Genomic DNA, 22438 nt, shown 5'->3' on the forward strand with positions numbered 1-22438 from the left:
GGTTGTCACACAGCAGCATGTAGTCAGACCAGGCTAGCCACTATTCAGGAAGGGTCCACGCTCCCTTTCAGTGGCATTAATCTTCCTGTGCACAACGGATTCCTCTGGCAATGTGCATCACGCAGTTCCGGGATCTCGGGTTCCATGTTCCCACAAGTGTATCTCTACCCTGCTGAAGTATGACACCAGTAGTTATACTTTAGTGTGACTTTGAAGTTGGGGGTGGGTCAGAGGATTTTCCTTTGAACCACAGATGTCTCATGTCAGTCCTGTCTGCCATGGGGTGGTGGAATGCAGATCGTAATCTTTAGTGGGCCATGATCTGGCTTCCCAGAGGCCAAGTGTCAAAACCTCTCCCTCCAAACTATACAGCCAGGCTCCCAAATGGCAGAGGTCTGTCATTCCAGTTACATGCCCAATGTTTATAGCTGTCACTGGGGAATGCACAGATGTGCTTCTCCAGCCTCCAGTGTGGACTGGAGTAAAGCTGAAAGGCACACATAGAGTTTTAGAGCTGATAAATGCCCACTTTCTAGTGGCATTTCTAAGTTATTAGTGACAAATCCACATTTACCACAGGTGTGGGTTTGTCATTGTGAGTTCAATGATAGGAAACATTATGAGGCTGCCCCACTGCAAACTACTATTGCAGCTTGAAGTAATTTCAACCCCCCCCCCATGTTAACCTATAGGAAGAGCAATCTCAAAGGGGATGAAAATACACAGGGGTATTCTTCACTACCTGGGCAAGAAACACACATGTGTACCTGCCCTGCCTTACACCTACTACTTTTTTCACCGCTTACGACTTACCCCACGGGGTGCCCTAGTGAAAGTAAAAGGTACTCTCATGATTGGCGAGTGGTTCAGAAAAGCCAACCTGACCATAAGTGAAATTGTGCACACACAGGGCTGCAAAGGCAGGCTTGACACATGTTTAAAAACATCAGGGATGCACAAAATATTTATATTTGTCCTTATTTTCAAAAAAACCTTGCCCATACCCTTCTTTGGTACCTTACGCAGGGAGTCTGTTACCCTTCACCCATCTTTTGGATGCACCTATAAACAGTTCTGTGGAACTTGGGTGTTCATGCTGAGAAGAGTAGTATCACAAATCAGCAGTGGCCTGGCCCCTCTTGATAATTCACTGACAGCAGGCCACAAAACAGACCTAATAGCCTTGCCATTTAAAACACAATGTTTTCCAGATTAGGTTTATCCCAGATCCACCTGTCAGGTTTGGGGATAGATGGAGGACACCTGAATTCCGATGAAATGCATGGTCTACCTGGCATCGACACATCTGCCAGGCAACCTGTTGAGGGCAAAGAGGACGAAGGAGGCGAGTGTGAATCCATGTTCTTAATATCATGTTGTGGCATGGGGCTGAGAGCAGGTGTATAAGAGTGCTCATAGTATAACTATGATGTGTCTAATCCTGGCTGTGAGAGCGTCAGTGCAATGCATTCTTGGAAATGCAATCCAACATAACTATAAATCAACCCTGGCTGCATCAACGTAATATTTGTGACCACATCACAATGGCCCCTCACAGGCATTGCACACAGACATGTAGACTTCTGTTTGGCGTCCTACCGCCCGCACCTTTTGGCTGCTAAACTCTGTCATAGCGAGCCTGTAGGGGGATCAGCATTAAGCGCTGCTATAATCATCTTGGATGCCTCAGGTGATAACAGTGCGTGCGATTCTCCAGCAAAGAAGAAAAGCAAAACAAAGCCAGTCATTGTCCGAGCCGGCCCAAAAAAACAGGGCTCCAAACTCTCCCGGCAGAACTCCAAAAGCCTTGTTCAACCAAACCCCGTACCCATACCGAGTGCAGAAATGAGCATGGGGTATTAAAACCTAGCCTGCCAAGGAACACCGAGTCAATTTAAACATATCCTGGCTTCAACTATTGCACCAATTCTGGAAAGGCTAAGTGCCCTGGAAAGGGCTATTAAGGGGTTAACTGCTAAACTGAAGTCTATTTCACCACTTACACCCCTTTGTCAATCCCAGATCAAGTACCGAATATCTCCGGGTAGACTTACTACCATCCAGGCCATTGGTGATCAAGCCCAGAGCTCTACGAAGTCAGCAACATCTCCCTCCCTAATACGGATTTAATCTGCACCAGTTCCCAAGAAGAGACCAGTGTCAGCATCCCGAGTATGTCAGACGGCTGCTGGCCCGAGTAATGATAGACCTCTGGCCCACAGACCCGCACATGCCACTTTACACAGCCTCCCTACAACAAGTACCACAGCCTTTGAATTTGCTGCCTGATTGCTGACCATACGTGGCTATTTTGGTGAGGGTACCACCACTGCCATCCCATAAGGAGAAGTACATGGAACTAAAAATTACATTTGTAATTGGCTCACCAGACACTCTGCTTTTGGTATCTAAGAATTTGCAGATATCCTGATGGTGAGAAGAGTTGAGTGGATTGGCCCCTCACCAAAAGGAATACAAGAATACTGCATAGTGGTAAACAACAGGAATTCGAATCTGGCATACAGATCGATAACATTTGATAACAAGCAAAGGGATAGGGCATGCCCGCACCGCTATCTGTAATTCCACTGGGATTCTTTTACCGGACACATTTACTAAGTGGGCTGGGAGAACGGGTTGGATATCCACTACGCCCTCGAGCAGATCCACTGGGAGCTTTCAGGCTTTTGACCTACAACATATTCTACCCACTCTCAGACCTTGACATTAATGAGTTGTCCCCTATGTGGAAGATCAAAGGGTGTCATGCACTCGTAAATATGGGATTTCTGGTTCTCTCTGTAATGCCTCTCTTTCCTTTCTGGGGGATGCTCGCCATCAATCGGTGGGAGATATTTTAAATCCCTCCATTGGGAAATGGCCTGAAACCTTAGTTAATGTTCCTTTGGCTCCCTTGAATATGGGTCCTTCCAAACAGGCTACCATACATGTATTGGGATGCAAGTCCAACTTCACAAACAAGTCTGTCCCCAGTACCAGTTGCTTCTGTAGAGCCCCTTGGGCTTGCGTGATGCAGAAATGGCATGGATACCTATTTCTAGCCCAGTAGTTTGTAGGCCTGCCCAGAAAGAGTCATTGTCAAGAAGGAAAAGTCCTTTCTTAAAGTGCTTAAAATACCTACTGCTTCTTTATTGAAACATGGTAGGGATACGTGTCAAATTATGAAAGCCTTTGATGTCGTCTGTTGCCAGGAGACATGGACCCTGGATTCCATTGCAGTAGACAGGTTTAGGTCTTTTAGTTCCCCACCGTGCCCTCCATGACTAGTAGGGGGAAGGGTGGCCTTTTAGTTTTAGTATCAACCGCAGCAAGGAATTTGCATGTTAAGGAGTTAGTTGTCAGTGCTTATTACCAGATACTTAAGTTATCCCACTCAAAAGAGTTTTTTTCTTTTTGTAAACCTTTTTAAAAAAATATTTTTGTTCACAGCAGCCAGCTGCGAAGCCCAGTAGTACTTCCTTAAATCAGGGAGTCCGATCCCGCCATCATATCATGGGAGAGTTAGTTTTGCGAACGATATTCGGGGCTGACCGTCCCACAGGAGCTGCCTCTGGAGAGTCTCAATCCCCCTGAAATAGGAGGTCGGCACTGGGTCCATCGAATTCTGCAGGGCGTACAAGAACCGAGGCAAAGCCATCATCTTGAAGAGAGCGGCTCTCCCGAGTAGGGATAGTGGAAGAGCCTTCCAGCACTCCACATCCTTCTTACACCTGTTCAATGGGTACGTTAGGTTATTGGCGTACCGCAACTGCAGATCAAGCGTAATATATATACCTAAGTACTTAAATCCTACCTTCTCAATCTGAATTGGGCACGACTGCGGGATCACCGGCGGGTCGCCCACAAGGTCAAAGAGCACAGACTTTGCCAAGTTTATGGCCAATCCGGAGTATCTACCAAAAATGTCTAGCACATCTAAAAAGTTAAGCAAGGATTCCGTGGGATTAGTAAGGTAGAGCAAAACGTCATCTGCATATAGCGAGATCTTATCTTCCCAGTCAGGCGACCATCGTAAGCCCCGTATCGATCTATCCCATCTGACCCAAGCCGCCAAGGGCTCCATTGCGAGCGCAAAGAGCAGTGGGGACAGCGGGCAACCCTGCCTCGTGCCCCTTTCTAGCGGAAAGTCACCGGACTTACAGTTATTGACAACCACACTAGCGAGGGGTTTTGCATATAATAGTTGCACCCAGTCAATGAATTCACTTCCGAAGCCCAGCTTCACCAACACCGCAAACAGACATTGCTACTCCACTCTATCAAAGGCCATCGTGGCATCCAGGGAAACTAACACTGTTGGTTCATGGATCTTCGAAGAGCCCCCAAAGACACCGTGTAACCTCTGCAAATTTAGCGCCGTGTTACGACGAGGCATGAAGCCGGATTGGTCCGGGTGAATCAGCGTCGTGATCACCTTAACTAGCCGAGTGGCAAGGAGTTTCGCTAGTATTTTGGGCTCTGCATTAAGGAGCGAGGTGCCCAAGACACAATACGAGGAACATTGTGTCTTGGGCTTACCCCCTTTATGTATGACCACTATATTGGCCACTCGTTGGTCATATGGAAGCTGACCCTTCTCCTTGCTTTCTAAAAACATGGCTCGGACATGCGGGGCGAGTCTGCCGGCATTCAATTTATACAACTCAATCGGTATCCCATTAGGGCCGGTCGCTTTACCGGTTTTTATCTGCCTGATAGCCTGCGCAACTTCATCGTCAGAGAAAGAGGAGTCAAGATAGCTCCTGTCCTCCTCCGACAAACTCGGCATAACAATGTCCCTAATCATTTCGCTGTTCTCAGCCTCCGTGAACGCACCGCTGGCGGTATAGACCTTCTGATAGTATTCTGAAAACTCGTCTGCCACCGCCTGCGGATCCGTGATACTGCATGACTCCAATCCCTCTAATTCAGGTACCAACCTGGATGCCCGCTCCCCGTGCTCAAGCCACGCGATCAATTTACCTGCTTTATCGCCATGCTCATATACACGGGTCTGCACAGCATTATTTTGGGCAATCACTCTATCCCTCAAAAGGCCTTTATATTCCTCCTGTCAGAGTCTCAGAAGGTGGAGCTCCGCAGGCGTGTGTGACTTAGCAACCCTCTCCTCCAAAAGTATAACCTCACCCTCCCTCTGAGCAGCCTCTGCCTGACTTTTCTTTTTCTTCCCCGTCACTAAGGACAGGATCTCACCTCTCACTACCGTTTTATATGCTTCCCAAAGGGACTGTGCCGAGTCCACTGACCCTACATTTTCCAGGAAGTGTCGGTCTGATATACGGAGCACCTCTTTTTTTGATGGCCGGGTCCTTTAACTGCCAGGCACTAATGGGAGCTATCCTACCCACTGCCGGTCAACCGAGGGCAAGCTGCAGCCACAATGGAGAATGGTCAGAAATACCTCTGCCGAGGTACTTTATCTATTCGATCATGATCGCCATCGCCGCCGGTAGCAGTATGTAGTCTAACCTAGACAGGCTACCGTGCGCCGCTGAAATGTGAGCGAAATGCTTCAGCGTTGGGTTGCGTACCCACCAACTATCAACCAACCCTAGCGTATCCAGGAATTCTGAAAGCCATCTCTCTGATTGTCTAAGCGCTCGCGGTGGGCTACGGTCAGTCTCTCCATCCAGTACAGCATTAAAGTCGCCTCCCAAGACAAGGCAGCCGAGCGGCAACGTGAGAAAGACTGAACTCAAATAACGAAAGGGATCAGCCTGGAGGCCCGGTGGTACATATATAGATAGAAATGTGACCGTCTTGCCCCCCACTTGCCCCGATACTCCCGCATACCTGCCCCTTTGATCCAACCACGTGGCCTGCACAGACAGGGGGAAGGACTACTTTGACCAAAATCCCAACCCCCCCTAGAACCGGTGGAAAACCCAGCGTGTGCCACCAACTTATACCCCCTTTGTGGAGGGCCATGCACCTATTATCAACCAGGTGTGTCTCCTGCAGCAATACCACATCTGGGGAGTGTCGCCTAATGAGCTGGCTGACCATCCCTCTCTTCATCTTGTCACCCAAGCCATTCACATTCCAACTCAGCACTCTCATCCCCGATCCTCGACTACTCTGTGCCATTCAACCCATGTAAAGGACATCTCGCTACATTGTTATCACCTAACGTAAAAAGACATAGGAAAAAGAATAAAAGAAAAAAACAACAACTACACAAAAACATTGCAATCCCGCCTCTCCCCACCCTGCACCCCTGCTCGCGGCATTTCCCAACCCCCAATTCGCAGTGTGCCTGTCGCCCCATGGTCTAACTAACCAACTATCTAAGTGTAGATCGGAGGAGGATGTCAGAGCCCCGCATCCCCTCCCCCGCCCATAGGAATCATATCTTGCGCCTGGTGCAGCAAACAGTCCAAAAGGGCCGCTCCATAAGAATGTTTCGCAAGTGGTGTCTCTCCCCACCGGCTCACGTCGCTCGAGCAAAAGCAATACTTATCATTCCTGTCTTTCCCGTCCCCCCTCCCTCCACCCCATACCCCTGCACGCGGCAATTGCCGATCCCCAATTTGCAGTGTGCCTGTCGCCTCATATTCCAACCAACCGACTATAGAAAAGTAGATTCGAAGAGGATGTCAGTGTCTCGCATCTCCGCCCTCGCCCCAAAGAAACATATACCGCGCCAATTATAACCAACAGTCTCGAAGAGCCCTCCCTAGGAAAGACTGTCAATGGAACCCCGCCCGTCAACCCACAAGCACCAGTCATAGCAGAACTCATCTCTACTGTTCCTGAGCACCATCTCCATCCTCGCCACTCTGCCTTACGCCCCCCCCCCCGAGGGGGGAGCCTATCCAACCAGTCAGATGCCACTTCGGGGTTGTCAAAGTGTGGAAAAGTAAATTTTGCCATGTTCTATGTCCCTACGTGTTCCCCATCTTATGTTATGTATGCATGATTAATATGCATATGTATTCCCCATGTTCGATTAAAGACGCAATTACAGTTGTGTCCATCTCTAGTATGCTAGTTTCCAGTTCTCGTGAAAGCTACGAATATTAGGCCTATGTAAAGTTGCGTTGCCACATTTCTCAGTGTGCACGTTATTTCATTGTAAAGTCCCCGTTTCTAGGCCTCAAAAGGGCCCGGACACCAGATTCAGCTCCTGTCTCCTGAACCCTCGCTGAGGAGCGATACAGCCCCCACCTGTATCCTCGACCCTTCACTTACTTCCTGCCTCGCAGTGCCCGGCTCGGCCTGGCTCTGCCTACGAGTCTGCCAAGAGTATGTTATGATTCTAGTTATCAGTCCAGCCCTCCTTCTCTGCATTCCTAAGCTACTGAATCGCATCAATAGTTTCCGTCATTGTCTAGCCTTTACGTCTCCATGTAGGAGAAATACTGTATTAATGGTCATTTAATATTCTTCATCACGCACTACATGTAGAATAATGCATGCTCCAGTCTTAGAGTCTGTTAGCCTCTCCCCTCCTGACTCTTAGTTTATATCAACATGTCCTCTAAACATTAGATACTAGATAGGGTTTAGGTACATGTCGCCCTGACTCTCCAGACTTCAGTCTCTACTCCTAGCACAGAGTTCATAGCCCCCAGCTTCTCCTAGTAACACGTCATTGTCAGTTTGCGCGCACCATTAGGTCAGAGGTCCCGGCTCCTTAGGTAGCCCCCTCCATGTTTCCGCCCCATTTATGACATATTCTGTTACGTTTACATCACATGTCCATGTATACGCCTCTTGTTACACCCACTTTCACCCTTATCTTTCGCGACTGCTATTGACCACACCCACTGCTCCGCCTACTGTAATTCACTGTAATTATTATTAAAAATTATTATTATTATTAAAAATATTTATACAGCGCACTATCACCATCGGTTTCTTGGCGCTCTTGATAAAGATTGCGGAGATCCAGGAAAGGGGGATTAATCATAAGCCGCTTGAAAGAGCAAAGTTTTTAAGAGAGTACGGAAGCTATCGTACTTAGGACAGAGACGAAGAGAGAGGGGTAGGGAATTCCAGGTGGCGGGAGCCAAGACAGAGAAGCTCAGGCCACCGTGCCTTTTTCTTTTAAATCTGGGGACCTCAAGGAGATTCAAAGATGCTGAGCGCAGAGCTCTGGCAGGAGTATGACGGGTCAAAGCTGATGAAATAAACTTAGGGGCCGCGTCCTCTAGGGCCCTAAAGGTGGTGCATGCCAGTTTGAAGATGCACCGTTTTGAGACAGGGAGCCAATGCAGACTGCGGAGTAAGGGAGTGACGTGCTGGTGTTTGGGCTGGCAGAAAATCAAGCGGGCAGCTTGGTTCTGCACCAACTGAAGTCGATGAAGGTGACATGCCGGAATTCCTGCGTACAGGATGTTGGCGTAGTCAAGCCTGGAGGTGATGAGAGCAATGACTACCTGGGTCAGGGCTTCTTTGTTTAGAAACCTACTAATCTTGCGAATTCGCCTGAGATGGAAAAAGCAGGCAGAAGTTACCGCGTTGATGTGGGGTCTCATAGAAAGATCTTGGGAGATGGTCACCCCCAGGCTTTTGACTGAGCTCACAGGGGTGGGTGCCGTCCCCAGAGATGTAGGCCAAAAGGAGGCATTCCATGGGTGATTGGGGCCACCCACCAAGACGAGCTCAGTCTTGGTGGGGTTTAACTTTAAGTGGCTGTGGTACATCCACTCAGCTATGGTTAGCATAGTAGACTGGAAATTAGTGCAGGAAGGGGGGAGGGAATCGACAGGGAAAATTAACTGCAGATCATCGGCATAATTGTAAATTGTGACCGGGAAGTGGTGGAGTGTGGCTAGCAGTGGTTGGAGGTATAAATTAAAAAGAAGAGGGGATAGTGCCGAGCCTTGTGGGACTCCACAGTGAAGGAGAGTGTAGGGCGCAGAGAAGGTGGAAAAGTGAACGGACTGTGAGCGTTGGTGGAGGAAGGATTTAAGCCAGTCAAGGGCCACTCCTTGGATGCCGGCGTTGGAGACACGGTCGATCAAGATGGTGTGATCGACCGTGTCGAACGCCGCAGAGAGATCCAATAGGACAAGGGCTTGAGCGATGTTCTTGTCAGCTCCTTTCCTAAGGGTGTCCATGACTGCCACTATGACCGCCTCGGTGGAATGGAGGGGTCTAAATCCAGCTTGTTGAGGATCCAAAAACAAAGATTGTTCTATGAAAGAGCTCAGGCAGCGGGTCACGTAAGTTTCCAGAATCTTGCCTAAGTAGGGGAGGAGGGAAATAGGTCTGTAATTACTGAGTATGGTAGGGTCTGCATTGGGTTTCTTAAGAATTGGAAAAATGGCAGCTTGCTTGAAAGAAGATGGGACCACTCCGGTAGCAAGAGAGTTGTTGAGTAATGCTAGCGGAGGGCCCGGGCAAGCAAGGAAGGCTCCTTTGAGAACCTGAGGGGGGCAGCAGTCATTAGGGGATCCCGAACTGACTTTGTGAAGAAGTGATGAAAACTCTTGTAGAGAGATCGGTGGGAATTTGGACAAGGTGCTAGTGTTTTGGGGAGGTAGAGGAGGAGGCGTAGGAGATGCAGGGGTAGGGATGTTATGTTTTATGGTTGTTATTTTTTCTATGAAATAGGAATTGAGTGAGTTGCATAGAGCTTGTGTCGGCTGAGGTTGGGGGGTGACTCGGTCTGGAAGGGAGAGCTCATTTACGATTGAAAAGATGTCTTTTGTTTTATTATTCGAATTCAGAATTTTTTGTGAGAAGTAAGCTGTCTTAGCTTCCAGAATAGATTTTTTATAAGTTTTTAAGGACTCAGTATATATGAGTTTAAGTTGGGGGTCGTAATGGCGACGCCAGCGGCGCTCTGTTTGCCGCAGGGCGAGTTTGTCTGCTTTAAGTTGGTCCGTGTACCAGCGTTGAGCATCATGGGGGCGCATTGTTTTGATTGTTTTCAAGGGGGCAGCTTTTTCGCTAGCCAGGCATAACCATTCATTGAGTTTCTCAGCCTGGTTCTCTACTGAGGATAGCGGCAATGGTGCCGAGGATGCCAGTGAGGCGTAGAAGTCAGGAAGATTAGCCCTTTTCCAATTGCGGGCCATCTTGTTCTTAGTGCGAATGGAAGGACACGAGGTATGAAGATGAAGGTGAAAGGAGATGAAATAGTGGTCAGACCAAGAGCATGGGAAGACTGAGGGGGGTGAAATGTCGAGATTGGATGTCCAGACTTGGTCTAGAGTGTGACCTTTCAGATGGGTGGGGGAATGAATATGTTGTGAGAGGTTCATGCCTTTGAGAAGTTCAGTGAATTCCACTGATAAGTGGCTTTCATGGACATCCGCTGGCCAATAATTGAAATCGCCGATTACGATGATATTGGCATGGTTGATCGTAAGTTGAGCGATAGCATCGCTGAAAAGTTTGGGGAAAAGAGGCATCGGATCAGGGGGTCTATATACAATAACACAGGCAAAAGATGATTTAGGGGAAGTGAATTGTAGCGCCAGGTGTTCTGTTTTAGGAATAGGGGCCATCGTGATCTCCGAGAAGGTATGGATAGAACGAATGATAGCCGCCACTCCGCCACCGGTCTTTCCAGCAGGCCGGTTGGCGTGCATGATATAATATCCCGTAGGGATAGCAGCAAGAATATCGGGGGCAGAATCTTCGGTAATCCATGTTTCTGCTAGGAGAAGGATATCAACAGAGCCTTGGTGCAATAGTTGAAAAATTTCAAGCTGGTGTCGAATGAGGGAACGGGTGTTAAGATAATAGATCAATAACGAGGTGGCGAGCTGAGGAACAGGGGGGATGGGGTCGTGAGGATCGACCGTAGGTGGGAGGTCAGGAGGGACGAGAATGCCACATGTCAGGGCCGCATTGGCGGCTCGGGCGGGAATGGGGCCAGCGTGATTGAAACTCTCTAGGTCGGCAGGGGTATAAGATATTAGATCGGCATTACGACGGGGCCCTGGGCCTGGTCGGCCGCGGACGGGCGCAGACGGGCTTGACTTGTGCGCGACTTCGGCGCGAAGTCGGCGCTCCCGCTGCGCTCGTCCGCTGCGCGTCCTCCATGACGCCATTAAATACTGAAGGGGAGGGAGCACTAGCCCGCTAACCTGCAAGGATGCAGTGCAGGGCGGAAGTGATGACACTGCCAGGAAGTGGGGTGCCTCGACCTGACCCTCCGCACAAACGGCACAAGCCGGGGCGGAACGGGGCCACAAGGGGTTAAGAGGCAGGTGAGAGTGCCCTTGAGTGTCTCATGAACAATATGCAATGTGAGCAAAATAAATTGTTACCGTGCTTTTAAAATCAGCAGAAAGTTACAACAGAGGAAATCACATTACCGTTTTAAAAATGATAAGACCAGCGTGCTGGTAAATCAGCAACGCGTTTTAAAAGAATTACAATTTTCCAGCAAGAGCACAGCAAAGCCTACATGCGCAGCCTAGATCGCCGCGTTTTATCAATGAGGCAAAGCTGTAGACAGTGTTTTAAATAGGCGGAAGGCTCGGCAGCACTAGCCCGCTAACCTGCAAGGATGCAGTGCAGGGCGGAAGTGATGACACTGCCAGGAAGTGGGGTGCCTCGACCTGACCCTCCGCACAAACGGCACAAGCCGGGGCGGAACGGGGCCACGAGGGGTTAAGAGGCAGGTGAGAGTGCCCTTGAGTGTCTCATGAACAATATGCAATGTGAGCAAAATAAATTGTTACCGTGCTTTTAAAATCAGCAGAAAGTTACAACAGAGGAAATCACATTACCGTTTTAAAAATGATAAGACCAGCGTGCTGGTAAATCAGCAACGCGTTTTAAAAGAATTACAATTTTCCAGCAAGAGCACAGCAAAGCCTACATGCGCAGCCTGTAATGCAATTGTTTTAGTATATATACTTGTGCACTGTTATTAAAGTTGTGCTAGCTAGCCATCCCAGATCTTGTCCGTGCAGGTTGTCCTGTTCCTGTCCTTTATGCTGTATTAAACCTGCAAACTCCTACTACCTCGAATCTTGACTCTTATTTATTGAGCTATCTGTTATTCATATATTCATTCAAAAATAGAGGTATTATTTATTTATTTACCACATAATGGCGCCCGAATAGGGACTTGCCCTTTCCCCACGCGCCGGTGAAGCCACGCCGGCCCCCTGACCCTCTGCAGCCGTGACGGAACCATACCGTGCACGTGCAGATATTTCTGCTTCAAGTATCCCTCAGGCCCACGGAGGAGACGGAGGTGGCGGTCCAGCATCCAGACGAGGCGGTGGAGGAACGCGGCGAGTCCCGACCAGAGCCCAAGCCGAGAGTCCAAGGTCCGAGGTATCCGGAGGCCCACCCGTAACAGAAGTCCGAAGTTCGTCCGTCCGGCGTCGAAGCAGTCCAGTCCAGTCCGAGGCCTTCCGTTCTTGCTGCCCGGTGAGTACCGTTGCTGGGGTAGTATCTAGACAGGGTCAATCTAATTGACTCTGGTCCGTGGGTTTTGGTGGTACACAGACCCAAAACGAAGTGTCCACTTCGGTGGATGCGGGTCCTGACGTGTCTCTTTATGAGACCGGTAAGTTTCGTACTGTTTTAGCAGTGCATCTAGTTTCTGTTCTAGTCAGTTCTGTTCTCGAGAAGATTCATGTATTCTGTTTTCAGTATTCCAGGTAGTATTCTGTTCGAACTGTTATTTTAAATGTTCTTCATGTATTTTAATGTCGTGGTATGAAAGTGGTGTAGTTATCGTGTTCATTGTGTATTGTATTGTGTCTAGATTACAGTTCAGTCATGCCCTTATTTTCTAAATTACGTCAGTTAAAAACCAGAAAAGGTCTGTTAGAAGAAGCAGTTCCTGTCCCGCCTAGGGACAGTCCAGGTCACTTTATGTATCAGAAGCATGGCATAAGTGCCATATTATATCTAGATTTATGGGTAGAGTATACCAAACAGTTAGAAGAAAAGTATAGATGGCCTGTATCAGGTACGTGGGATGCCGAGTGCATCATGCGAGTAGAAGAAGCATTATGGAAAAAGAAAGCCAGACAGTCACAGAAAGATGCCATCGAGTTATGGCGCAAAGAATCTCATAAAAGAACCGAAAAAGAAATCAGAAAGTCAGAACTAAGTAGAGAATCCTTAGAACGAGCCCAAGAAAAGGAATTAATCGAGATAGGTGAACGAGTTAAAATCGAACAGTCAGACAGACAGAGGCATGCCCTCATTAAGGGTATGTATCCTCTTCTTGCCGAGGGCTTGCCAAAAGCAACCCCGGAGGCATCCAGTAATTTTCCGCCACCCTTAGTTCCGATCAAGCTACGTCACAAACCGACCGCAGCTGATATTTTTATTTCGTCCTATTTGGACGACACAGTCCCAGAATATGCAAATCCGCCAGCTCCTGTAAATAATGTAAATCCTGCTCCTCCAGTCACCGGAGTACCTGCTACGGTACCCCCGGTCCAGCCCACATTACAATTTCCCACTCTGCCAGCACGAAGAGTATCAGTCGACGATTCTAGTTTAGGGGCCGCAGGAGGAGGTCCTCCTGGTACCCCGCCGCCACACCAACGAGTAACGTTGGTCGAGTTACATGAATGTGCGTTACAGCGTACGCCCAAATATAAGTCCGTTGCAGATATCCGACGAGCTCTTACTGAATGCCGCTATGATCCAGTTGCAGGTGATGATAGTACAGTTATATATTCCATCCGTGTAAGACGGGTGACCGGGTATTTGGACACCCTACCGAATATGAAAGAAGATCTAGACAGAATATATCGTTTCATCCGTACAGGGGATGATCCAGAAAGTATTGGTGAAGCCATGTCTCAAAGGAAAGCTGAGATCCAGCTCATGTTATTAAAGTTTCTGATTAATTGTTTAATAAGGGAACAAGATTATCCGACCAAAGATCCGGCCGAAATGAGAATCCTGACAAGGTGGAGTGATAATATAGCCGAGGGTAAGCACAGAACCATCAGTAGTATAGAGAGTATGTACAAGAGAATTCGTAAGGAAATAATAAAGTTACACGAACAACGTAAAGCAGCACAAGTAAGCGAGAAAGAGAATGACTCTTCTACTGAAGAGGTAGAGGACGAGAATCCCGCCAGAATAGCGTATGTAGGAAAATCTAGATTTCCAGACCGCCATTTACGCCTAGAACACAAGAAAATTTGTCATCACCCAGCACCAGAACAAGGTTCTCTAGAACAAGTATTTCAAGCTACCGATCATATTCTGAAATCACGAATCGGTTACAGTGAATTAAGTACTATGCATGAACAAGAACTAGCCCGATCAGCAGTCCGATGGATTACTGATTCTACCACTTTTCCAGATGAAATAGTGGCACAAATGTTTCTGAAACTGCCCCCAGCCGAGCAACGACTGGTGGGTATGTATATGATCCAGCACCTCATTACTCTGTATGAGGGTCAACATTCTGATCCAGGTCCGTTACACGATGTCCTGAACGAGTTACTCCAGTATAAATGGAAAGGTCTAGGTACCGATTTAATTAGTGTCATTCTAGAACAGCGCCATAAATATAGTATGTTCTTGAACCCGCATTTTGTTCATGTCTCACCCCCAGAAAGTAAACCCTTTTACATAGATAGACAGAATCCGTTACGAGAAGTACACCCAGTTAGGACAGCGGATGGTGAAATGCAACGAGTGTTTGTTTACACCCCGATTACAAAGATGGAACTCTTAGAAATGAAGAAATTAATTCCCTGTCATGACAAAGATCCAGCAGGGTTCCACCGAGAATTAAAAGACATGCTCCGTATGGGAGAATACACGTATCCAGATATAATTAAAATGCTAAAGGTCCTGTTGCCCGCAGGGGTATATGAAAAACTCAAGGAAAAAGAATGGGAGGTGGGAGAGAAAAAGATCGATTGGGCAGTTCTAGAAGCTGAAGATAAGATACGAGTACCAGGTACCGGTCTTGGAGAGAAATGTAAAGAATTACCAGGATTGTTAATACAAGTTTTGCCCAGATTATTAGCCACTAAAAAGGAAGACTGGGATGCAATCTCAGCCTGTAAACAGAAACAAGACGAAGACACTAGTGATTTCTATTCTAGATTTGAGAAATGCTTTAGTATTAACAGTGGCCTCAAGACAAGTAGCGAGTCATACCCTCATCTTTTTGTTACTAAATTAGTCGAGAATTCAAGTCCCCAAGTTAAGAACCGAGTTTTGAAAGTCGAAAGTACCTGGCAAGCTAATACCCCGTCCCAGATGTTACAGATGCTTCAGTATCACCAGAATAGAATCAGAGAAGAGCAAGAACACGAAAGAAAACGTATGAAAGACACGAAAATGAAAGTACTAGTTGCACAATCTGTTCCACAAGACAGTCAGAAGAGGGGTACGAATCAAGCCAGTCATCCTGCAGCTCCCGTTAAAGGGACCTGCAATTATTGTAAACAGCCAGGTCACTATATAAACGAGTGTGCAGTTCTGAAACACAACATAGCTACCGGTAAGACTAAAGAAAGACCACGTCCGCCTAGACAAGAACAAGTTTCACAGACTTCTCAGCCACAGAATGCACAACAGACAGTTCCAGCACCGCAGCCTATTGCTGCAACACAGCATGTTACACAGCAGATGTACCAGTATGCACAGTCCGAGTATCCAGAGTATCAGCCATATTCATGAAACAGCCTAGAGAGGGAGGTAGGCTTGCCTCTCATCGAGATACCTGTAGATCAAGAAGGTCCCTATGTTCATAGTCAAGTATTAGGGAAAGACAGAAAGTTCCTGATTGATACAGGGGCAAGTAGGACCACCATTAGTCACGCCGAAGTTCCAGGGGCTCCGCTCTCAGGCTCTAGAAATGTTTCCCTTGGATTTTCAGGAAAGCCTATTGTAAACGAGATATCTAAGCCAGTTACTCTAGAAGTAGGTCCATTGTCCCGCACTACTGATCTGTTACTTACGAAGTCATGTCCAGAAAATCTGTTAGGTATTAAGACACTGAAAGAATTAGGTGCAGTTATTTGCTGTTCCCCAGAGGGAATACGCTTGTTCCTACGTGACTTCAAGGGTCACTATGTATTACGAGATTTTGATCCGAGATTGTCTAATGTTCCGCAGCATTTATGGGCGCAAGGTCCAACTGATGTAGGTTATATGCAAATCACACCCCATCGTGTGACTCTCAAGCCAGGTGTAGTGTTACCACGAATCAGACAGTACAGATTGCCACCTGAGGCTGTAACAGCCTTATCCAAAATTATTGACGAGCTCATGGCTCAAGGAGTAGTTGTAGAAACTGACTCCAATGTATGTAATTCTCCGATCATTCCAGTCATGAAACGTACTGATCCAAATGCACCCCCAGTATATCGATTAGTGATTGATCTTCGAGAACTCAATAAATGTATTAGTACCCAGTTGTCCCAGATATCTCTTCCCTATTGACAGCCATTGATTCCGAAGCCTCATTTTTTACAGTCATAGACCTCAAGAACGCGTTTTTCAGTGTCCCCATTCATCCAGACAGCCAGTTTCTTTTCGGATTTTGTTTAAATGGAAGGAGCTATATGTTCACACGAGCTCCTCAAGGTTTCACAGAAAGTCCTAGTATTTACAGTCAAGCACTTAAGAGACAACTAGACAACATTCACATGCCAACTGACACTGCCCTGCTCCAGTATGTCGATGATCTACTGATCACAGCCCGTTCTGAACGTGCTTGCGAGCGAGCATCACTTACAGTCTTGTATTTCCTTGCCGAGATGGGGCACAAGGTGTCCCCTTCAAAGCTTCAATTCTGTGTCCAGCAAGTGATCTACTTAGGCCACTTACTGTCCAAGAGGGGTAGGCAGTTGACACCTGACCGTATCCAGTTAATAGCGAGTCTTCCTCAGCTCAAGACCCAGAAGGAGGTACGTGCTTTTATCGGCCTTACTTCTTACTGCAGACAATGGATTCCTCAGTATGCATTTCTAGCCAAGCCACTGATACAGTTAACGACACAGGAGGCAGCCGTATCGACTGTCCTCCCTTGGACATCTGAACATACACTTAGTTTCAATGAGTTAAAGAAAGCTTTATGCCAAGCTCCAGTTCTAGCTACACCGAACTACAGTAAGCCTTTTACACTTTTCGTCACTGAACGCGAAGGTACAGCATTATCTGTTCTCACACAAGATCAAGCAGGACAATACAAGCCCTGTGCTTATTTTTCGAGCACACTAGATCCTGTAGCCCAGGCTCTGCCTGCGTGCCTCAAGTCAGTTGCAGCCACAGCACTAGCTATCAGACAAAGTGATTCCATAGTATTAGGACATTCCTTGACAGTACAAGTTCCACACTCCGTGGAAGTTCTTTTAAACCGAACACAGACTCAGCACTTGACAATTGCACGTTTAACAGGTTATGAACTGACACTGTTCCAGCCACACATAGAAATCAGACGCTGCAACGTTCTAAATCCTGCTACACTGTTACCGTCAGTTAATTCGAATCCTGCCACACACGACTGTGTGGAAGTAGTTAATATTATGACAAAGCCAAGACAAGATCTGACAGATATTCCATTACCAGATCCCGACCTGACACTTTATGTGGATGGTTCATGTATGAGAACAAGTACAGGAGAACTAGTAGCCGCGTATGCAGTGACTACTGACACTGAAGTTATAGAAACACACCGTATTGACACCCTGTCTGCTCAAGCAGCAGAGCTAGTTGCTCTGACACAAGCCTGCATTCACGCCAAGAACCTGAAAGTCAATGTTTACACAGATTCACGTTACGCATTTGGAGTCGTACACGACTTTGGAGTGCTCTGGCAGGAGAGAGGTTTCATGACTTCTCATGGAACCAAGATTCAGCATGGTCTCCTTATTCAAGCTCTGTTAGATGCCATACACTTACCGACATCTATTGCTATCATGAAATGCAAAGCACATACGAAAGTTACTGACACTATTTCTCAGGGTAATGATCTAGCAGATCGCACAGCCAAGCTTACAGCACAGACTCCAGACATTCCAGTTAATCCGACACAGACACATACTCCAGATCCGACTACATGTATGACAGTTAAGGACCCTACTCAAGATGTCATAGATATCCAGTTACATGCTACTCCCGAAGAAATCAAGAAATGGTCCGAACAAGGAGGGGTCCAGACAGATCAGGGATGGGTGACGAAGGGTAGAGCCACATGGTTTCTCCCCGACTCTATGGTTCAAGTCATTATCAATACCGCACATAGTCCAGCACATTTAGGAGAAAAAGCTATGTTAGATAGTATCCAGAACATTTGGTTCAACAAGCATTTACGAGCTGCAGCCAAGCAGAAGGTCCGTACCTGTATAATATGTTGCCAGTTTAATCCAGGTAAAAGTGTCCCGGTGGAACAAGGTGGATTCCAGCCCCCTGACCACCCTTTTGAAGTCCTCCAAATGGATTATATTCAGATGGAGCGATGTCGAGGTTTCAAGTATGTCCTTGTAGTTGTATGCGCTTTGTCCAGGTGGACAGAGGCATATCCAGTCCCAGATTACACAGCCGCGACCACTGCCAAGCAGTTGGTTCGTGAATTCTTCCCCCGTTATGGACTCCCTAGGGTCGTATATTCTGACAACGGCCAGCCATTCTCATCTGAGCTCATGAAACATATCTCCCTTTTGTTAGGGTACCAGTGGAAGTTCCATTGTGTACGCCATCCTGAAGCAGCCGGTCTCGTAGAGAGACATAATCAGACCCTGAAAATCCGCATTGCCAAAATATGTAAAGAGAAAGGTGTGGACTGGCTAGTAGCTCTGCCAGTCGCTTTGTTTTATATGCGCATGGTCGCACATTCCAGATCAGGTCTGTCCCCGTACGAGGTCGTATTCGGCCGCCCCCCTAACATGTGGGGTACACCTAGACCTCGAAGTATTACCGATGTTTCAAGTAATATGCTGACAGATTACCTAGCTTCCTTGATGTCTGCCCTACACTCTTGTCGTTCACAGGTTGCCGCCGCATTTCCAGACAATACCGAGGTGGCACCGCATGAAATCGTTCCCGGATGCATGGTCCTTGTCCGGAATTTTGATCGTTCAAGTCCGCTGGAGGCCCGCTGGAAGGAACCAAAACAGGTCCTCCTGGCCACCCGTACTGCCGTCAAGCTGGAAGGCAGGAAGGGCTGGGTCCACCTGTCTCATGTGAAAAGATTTTACGGACTAAAGACTGTTTCAAAGAACATTTCCGAGGATTTCAAAGATTGCCAAAGTACTATTCTCAAGGACTGTCCCGCAAAAGACAATGATACAGATTCCTCCCCGTTAGAGAAAACTCCGCAGCAGGAGTATAAGCTTAAATTAAGGTCTAGTAAAATAAGTCAGCCAGTTTGATTGTCTAAGTCCTCCCCTAGGTGAAACGGTTAGACCGGTTTCTGACATGTATATAATAGACCCCCACAGAGAGAGAGTTAGTGAGAACTCTAAAAGTTGCACTATTATTTTATGTTTTCTGCTATATTTCAGCCTTATGATTACCTGCACATGTTATGCATTTTATTTGTGTTTCCCAGTATCTCATGTAAATAAGTCTGCTAATGCTACAGTAGAGCACACGTTTAGTGATCTACCTCCTCATGAACTCTCATATCGTCTCGCTATGCGAAATAATTCCTTTATCCGCATGTTACATTATTCACACCAGACCAGCAATGCCACTAATTGTTGGGTGTGTGGTCGACTCCCCCCTTTCCAGACACCGAAGGGAGTTCTGCCACTCTTTCCTTATCCATTTTCACATAACGGTTCATGTGGAGCATGGTCCACGTTAACGTCATCCTCAACAGATATGTCTTTTCTTAACAGTACATGTTTTCCAGACAAGCAAGGTCTTCCCCACAGAACAGGGTTAGATCTAGAAAATGAAGTTTATAATTTGGGTAATTATTCTTCGAATTTCATGGTCCTGAATGTTCAGTCTGATTCTACTCCAGACTTACCTGCTATGTCAGTATTACCAGTCAAAGGCGAATTATGTGTCAGAAATAATGGTTCCATACATGTAGGACATAGTGATTGTACTACTATTGTCAAGTATAGTGACAGTAGGAAATCTATTTTCAAAGCTTCACGTCATTCTTATTTTGTTTGTGGTCAGACCGCATATGTTCGTCTGCCCCTCGATTGGGAGGGAACCTGTTACATTGCCTTCCTACTGCCACCAGTTTTTCTAGCCCCACCTGACTATCATAGGAATTCCCACCTAGTACATATCAGACACAAGAGAGACCTCCCGATTGTCGATTATACTGAAACTGCTCTAGAACAATACATAGATATCAATAAAGGTGTCTTCCCCTATTTAGGTACTGTCGTGAATAGTAAACTGATACGTAGATTAACGAGAACCCTTGAAGCAGTAGTGATTGAGACTACTTCTGCTCTAGGTAACTTAACCGAAGAGCAATCCTTTATGAGAATTGTCGTGCTCCAGAATCGTCTCGTCCTTGACGTCATACTGGCCGATAGGGGCGGGGCATGTAGAGTCATCAGATCCAGTTGCTGCATTTTCATTCCTAATAACGCACCGTCTGTTTATTCAGCTATTACCAGACTCCATAATATTGCCCATATGTTACACCAAGATCCAGGCACCTGGACATGGTCCGGTTGGTTCTGGAATATAATTTCCGCCTGGGGATGGAAAGTATTGTCATTTCTAGGTATTGCAGTAGCGATCATATTCAGTTGCTGCCTCTGTTTACAATGTGGCCCTGCGATTTGTGGCATTTGTGCTACCTCTTGTATTCCTAGTCCCAAGTCCCGTTCTAAATCCAGTTCCAAGAAAATTCGAGACGAGCAAATGATACTGTATGAAATGATAGATGGTATCATGAATATTGATGTTTCCTGATGGAAACGTAGTGACAAGGAGGGAATGTGGAAAAGTAAATTTTGCCATGTTCTATGTCCCTACGTGTTCCCCATCTTATGTTATGTATGCATGATTAATATGCATATGTATTCCCCATGTTCGATTAAAGACGCAATTACAGTTGTGTCCATCTCTAGTATGCTAGTTTCCAGTTCTCGTGAAAGCTACGAATATTAGGCCTATGTAAAGTTGCGTTGCCACGTTTCTCAGTGTGCACGTTATTTCATTGTAAAGTCCCCGTTTCTAGGCCTCAAAAGGGCCCGGACACCAGATTCAGCTCCTGTCTCCTGAACCCTCGCTGAGGAGCGATACAGCCCCCACCTGTATCCTCGACCCTTCACTTACTTCCTGCCTCGCAGTGCCCGGCTCGGCCTGGCTCTGCCTACGAGTCTGCCAAGAGTATGTTATGATTCTAGTTATCAGTCCAGCCCTCCTTCTCTGCATTCCTAAGCTACTGAATCGCATCAATAGTTTCCGTCATTGTCTAGCCTTTACGTCTCCATGTAGGAGAAATACTGTATTAATGGTCATTTAATATTCTTCATCACGCACTACATGTAGAATAATGCATGCTCCAGTCTTAGAGTCTGTTAGCCTCTCCCCTCCTGACTCTTAGTTTATATCAACATGTCCTCTAAACATTAGATACTAGATAGGGTTTAGGTACATGTCGCCCTGACTCTCCAGACTTCAGTCTCTACTCCTAGCACAGAGTTCATAGCCCCCAGCTTCTCCTAGTAACACGTCATTGTCAGTTTGCGCGCACCATTAGGTCAGAGGTCCCGGCTCCTTAGGTAGCCCCCTCCATGTTTCCGCCCCATTTATGACATATTCTGTTACGTTTACATCACATGTCCATGTATACGCCTCTTGTTACACCCACTTTCACCCTTATCTTTCGCGACTGCTATTGACCACACCCACTGCTCCGCCTACTGTAATTCACTGTAATGCAATTGTTTTAGTATATATACTTGTGCACTGTTATTAAAGTTGTGCTAGCTAGCCATCCCAGATCTTGTCCGTGCAGGTTGTCCTGTTCCTGTCCTTTATGCTGTATTAAACCTGCAAACTCCTACTACCTCGAATCTTGACTCTTATTTATTGAGCTATCTGTTATTCATATATTCATTCAAAAATAGAGGTATTATTTATTTATTTACCACAAAAGAACCAGACTTTGCCCTCCACTTCTACACGCAGCTTGGCCGGAAACAACATGGCATATTACAGACCACCGTCCCTGAGTCTCTTCTTAACGCCAAGGAAACTCTGCCGCTGCCTCTGAACCATTTGGGTGAAGTCTGGAAAGAAGGAGAGGGTGGAGTTCTCGTATTTCAGGGGGCCCCCTGATCTGGAGGCCTGCAGGATAGCGTCTCTGTCTTTAAAGTTAAGCACTCTCGCGATCATCGGGCGAGGCGGGGCCCTTGGCCTTGGTCTTCCGCCCTGGACTCTGTGCGCTCGTTCTACTGTGAAGAAGTTCCCCAATCCTTTCGGTTTCAAATGGTTAAGGATAATATCCTACACAAAGAGGTCCGGTGCAGCTCCTTCCGCTTTCTCGGGAATGACAATGATGCGCACATTGTTCCTCCGGACT

This window comes from Lissotriton helveticus, chromosome 5_1 (genome assembly GCF_964261635.1).
Source record: "Lissotriton helveticus chromosome 5_1, aLisHel1.1, whole genome shotgun sequence".
NCBI lineage: Eukaryota > Metazoa > Chordata > Amphibia > Caudata > Salamandridae > Lissotriton > Lissotriton helveticus.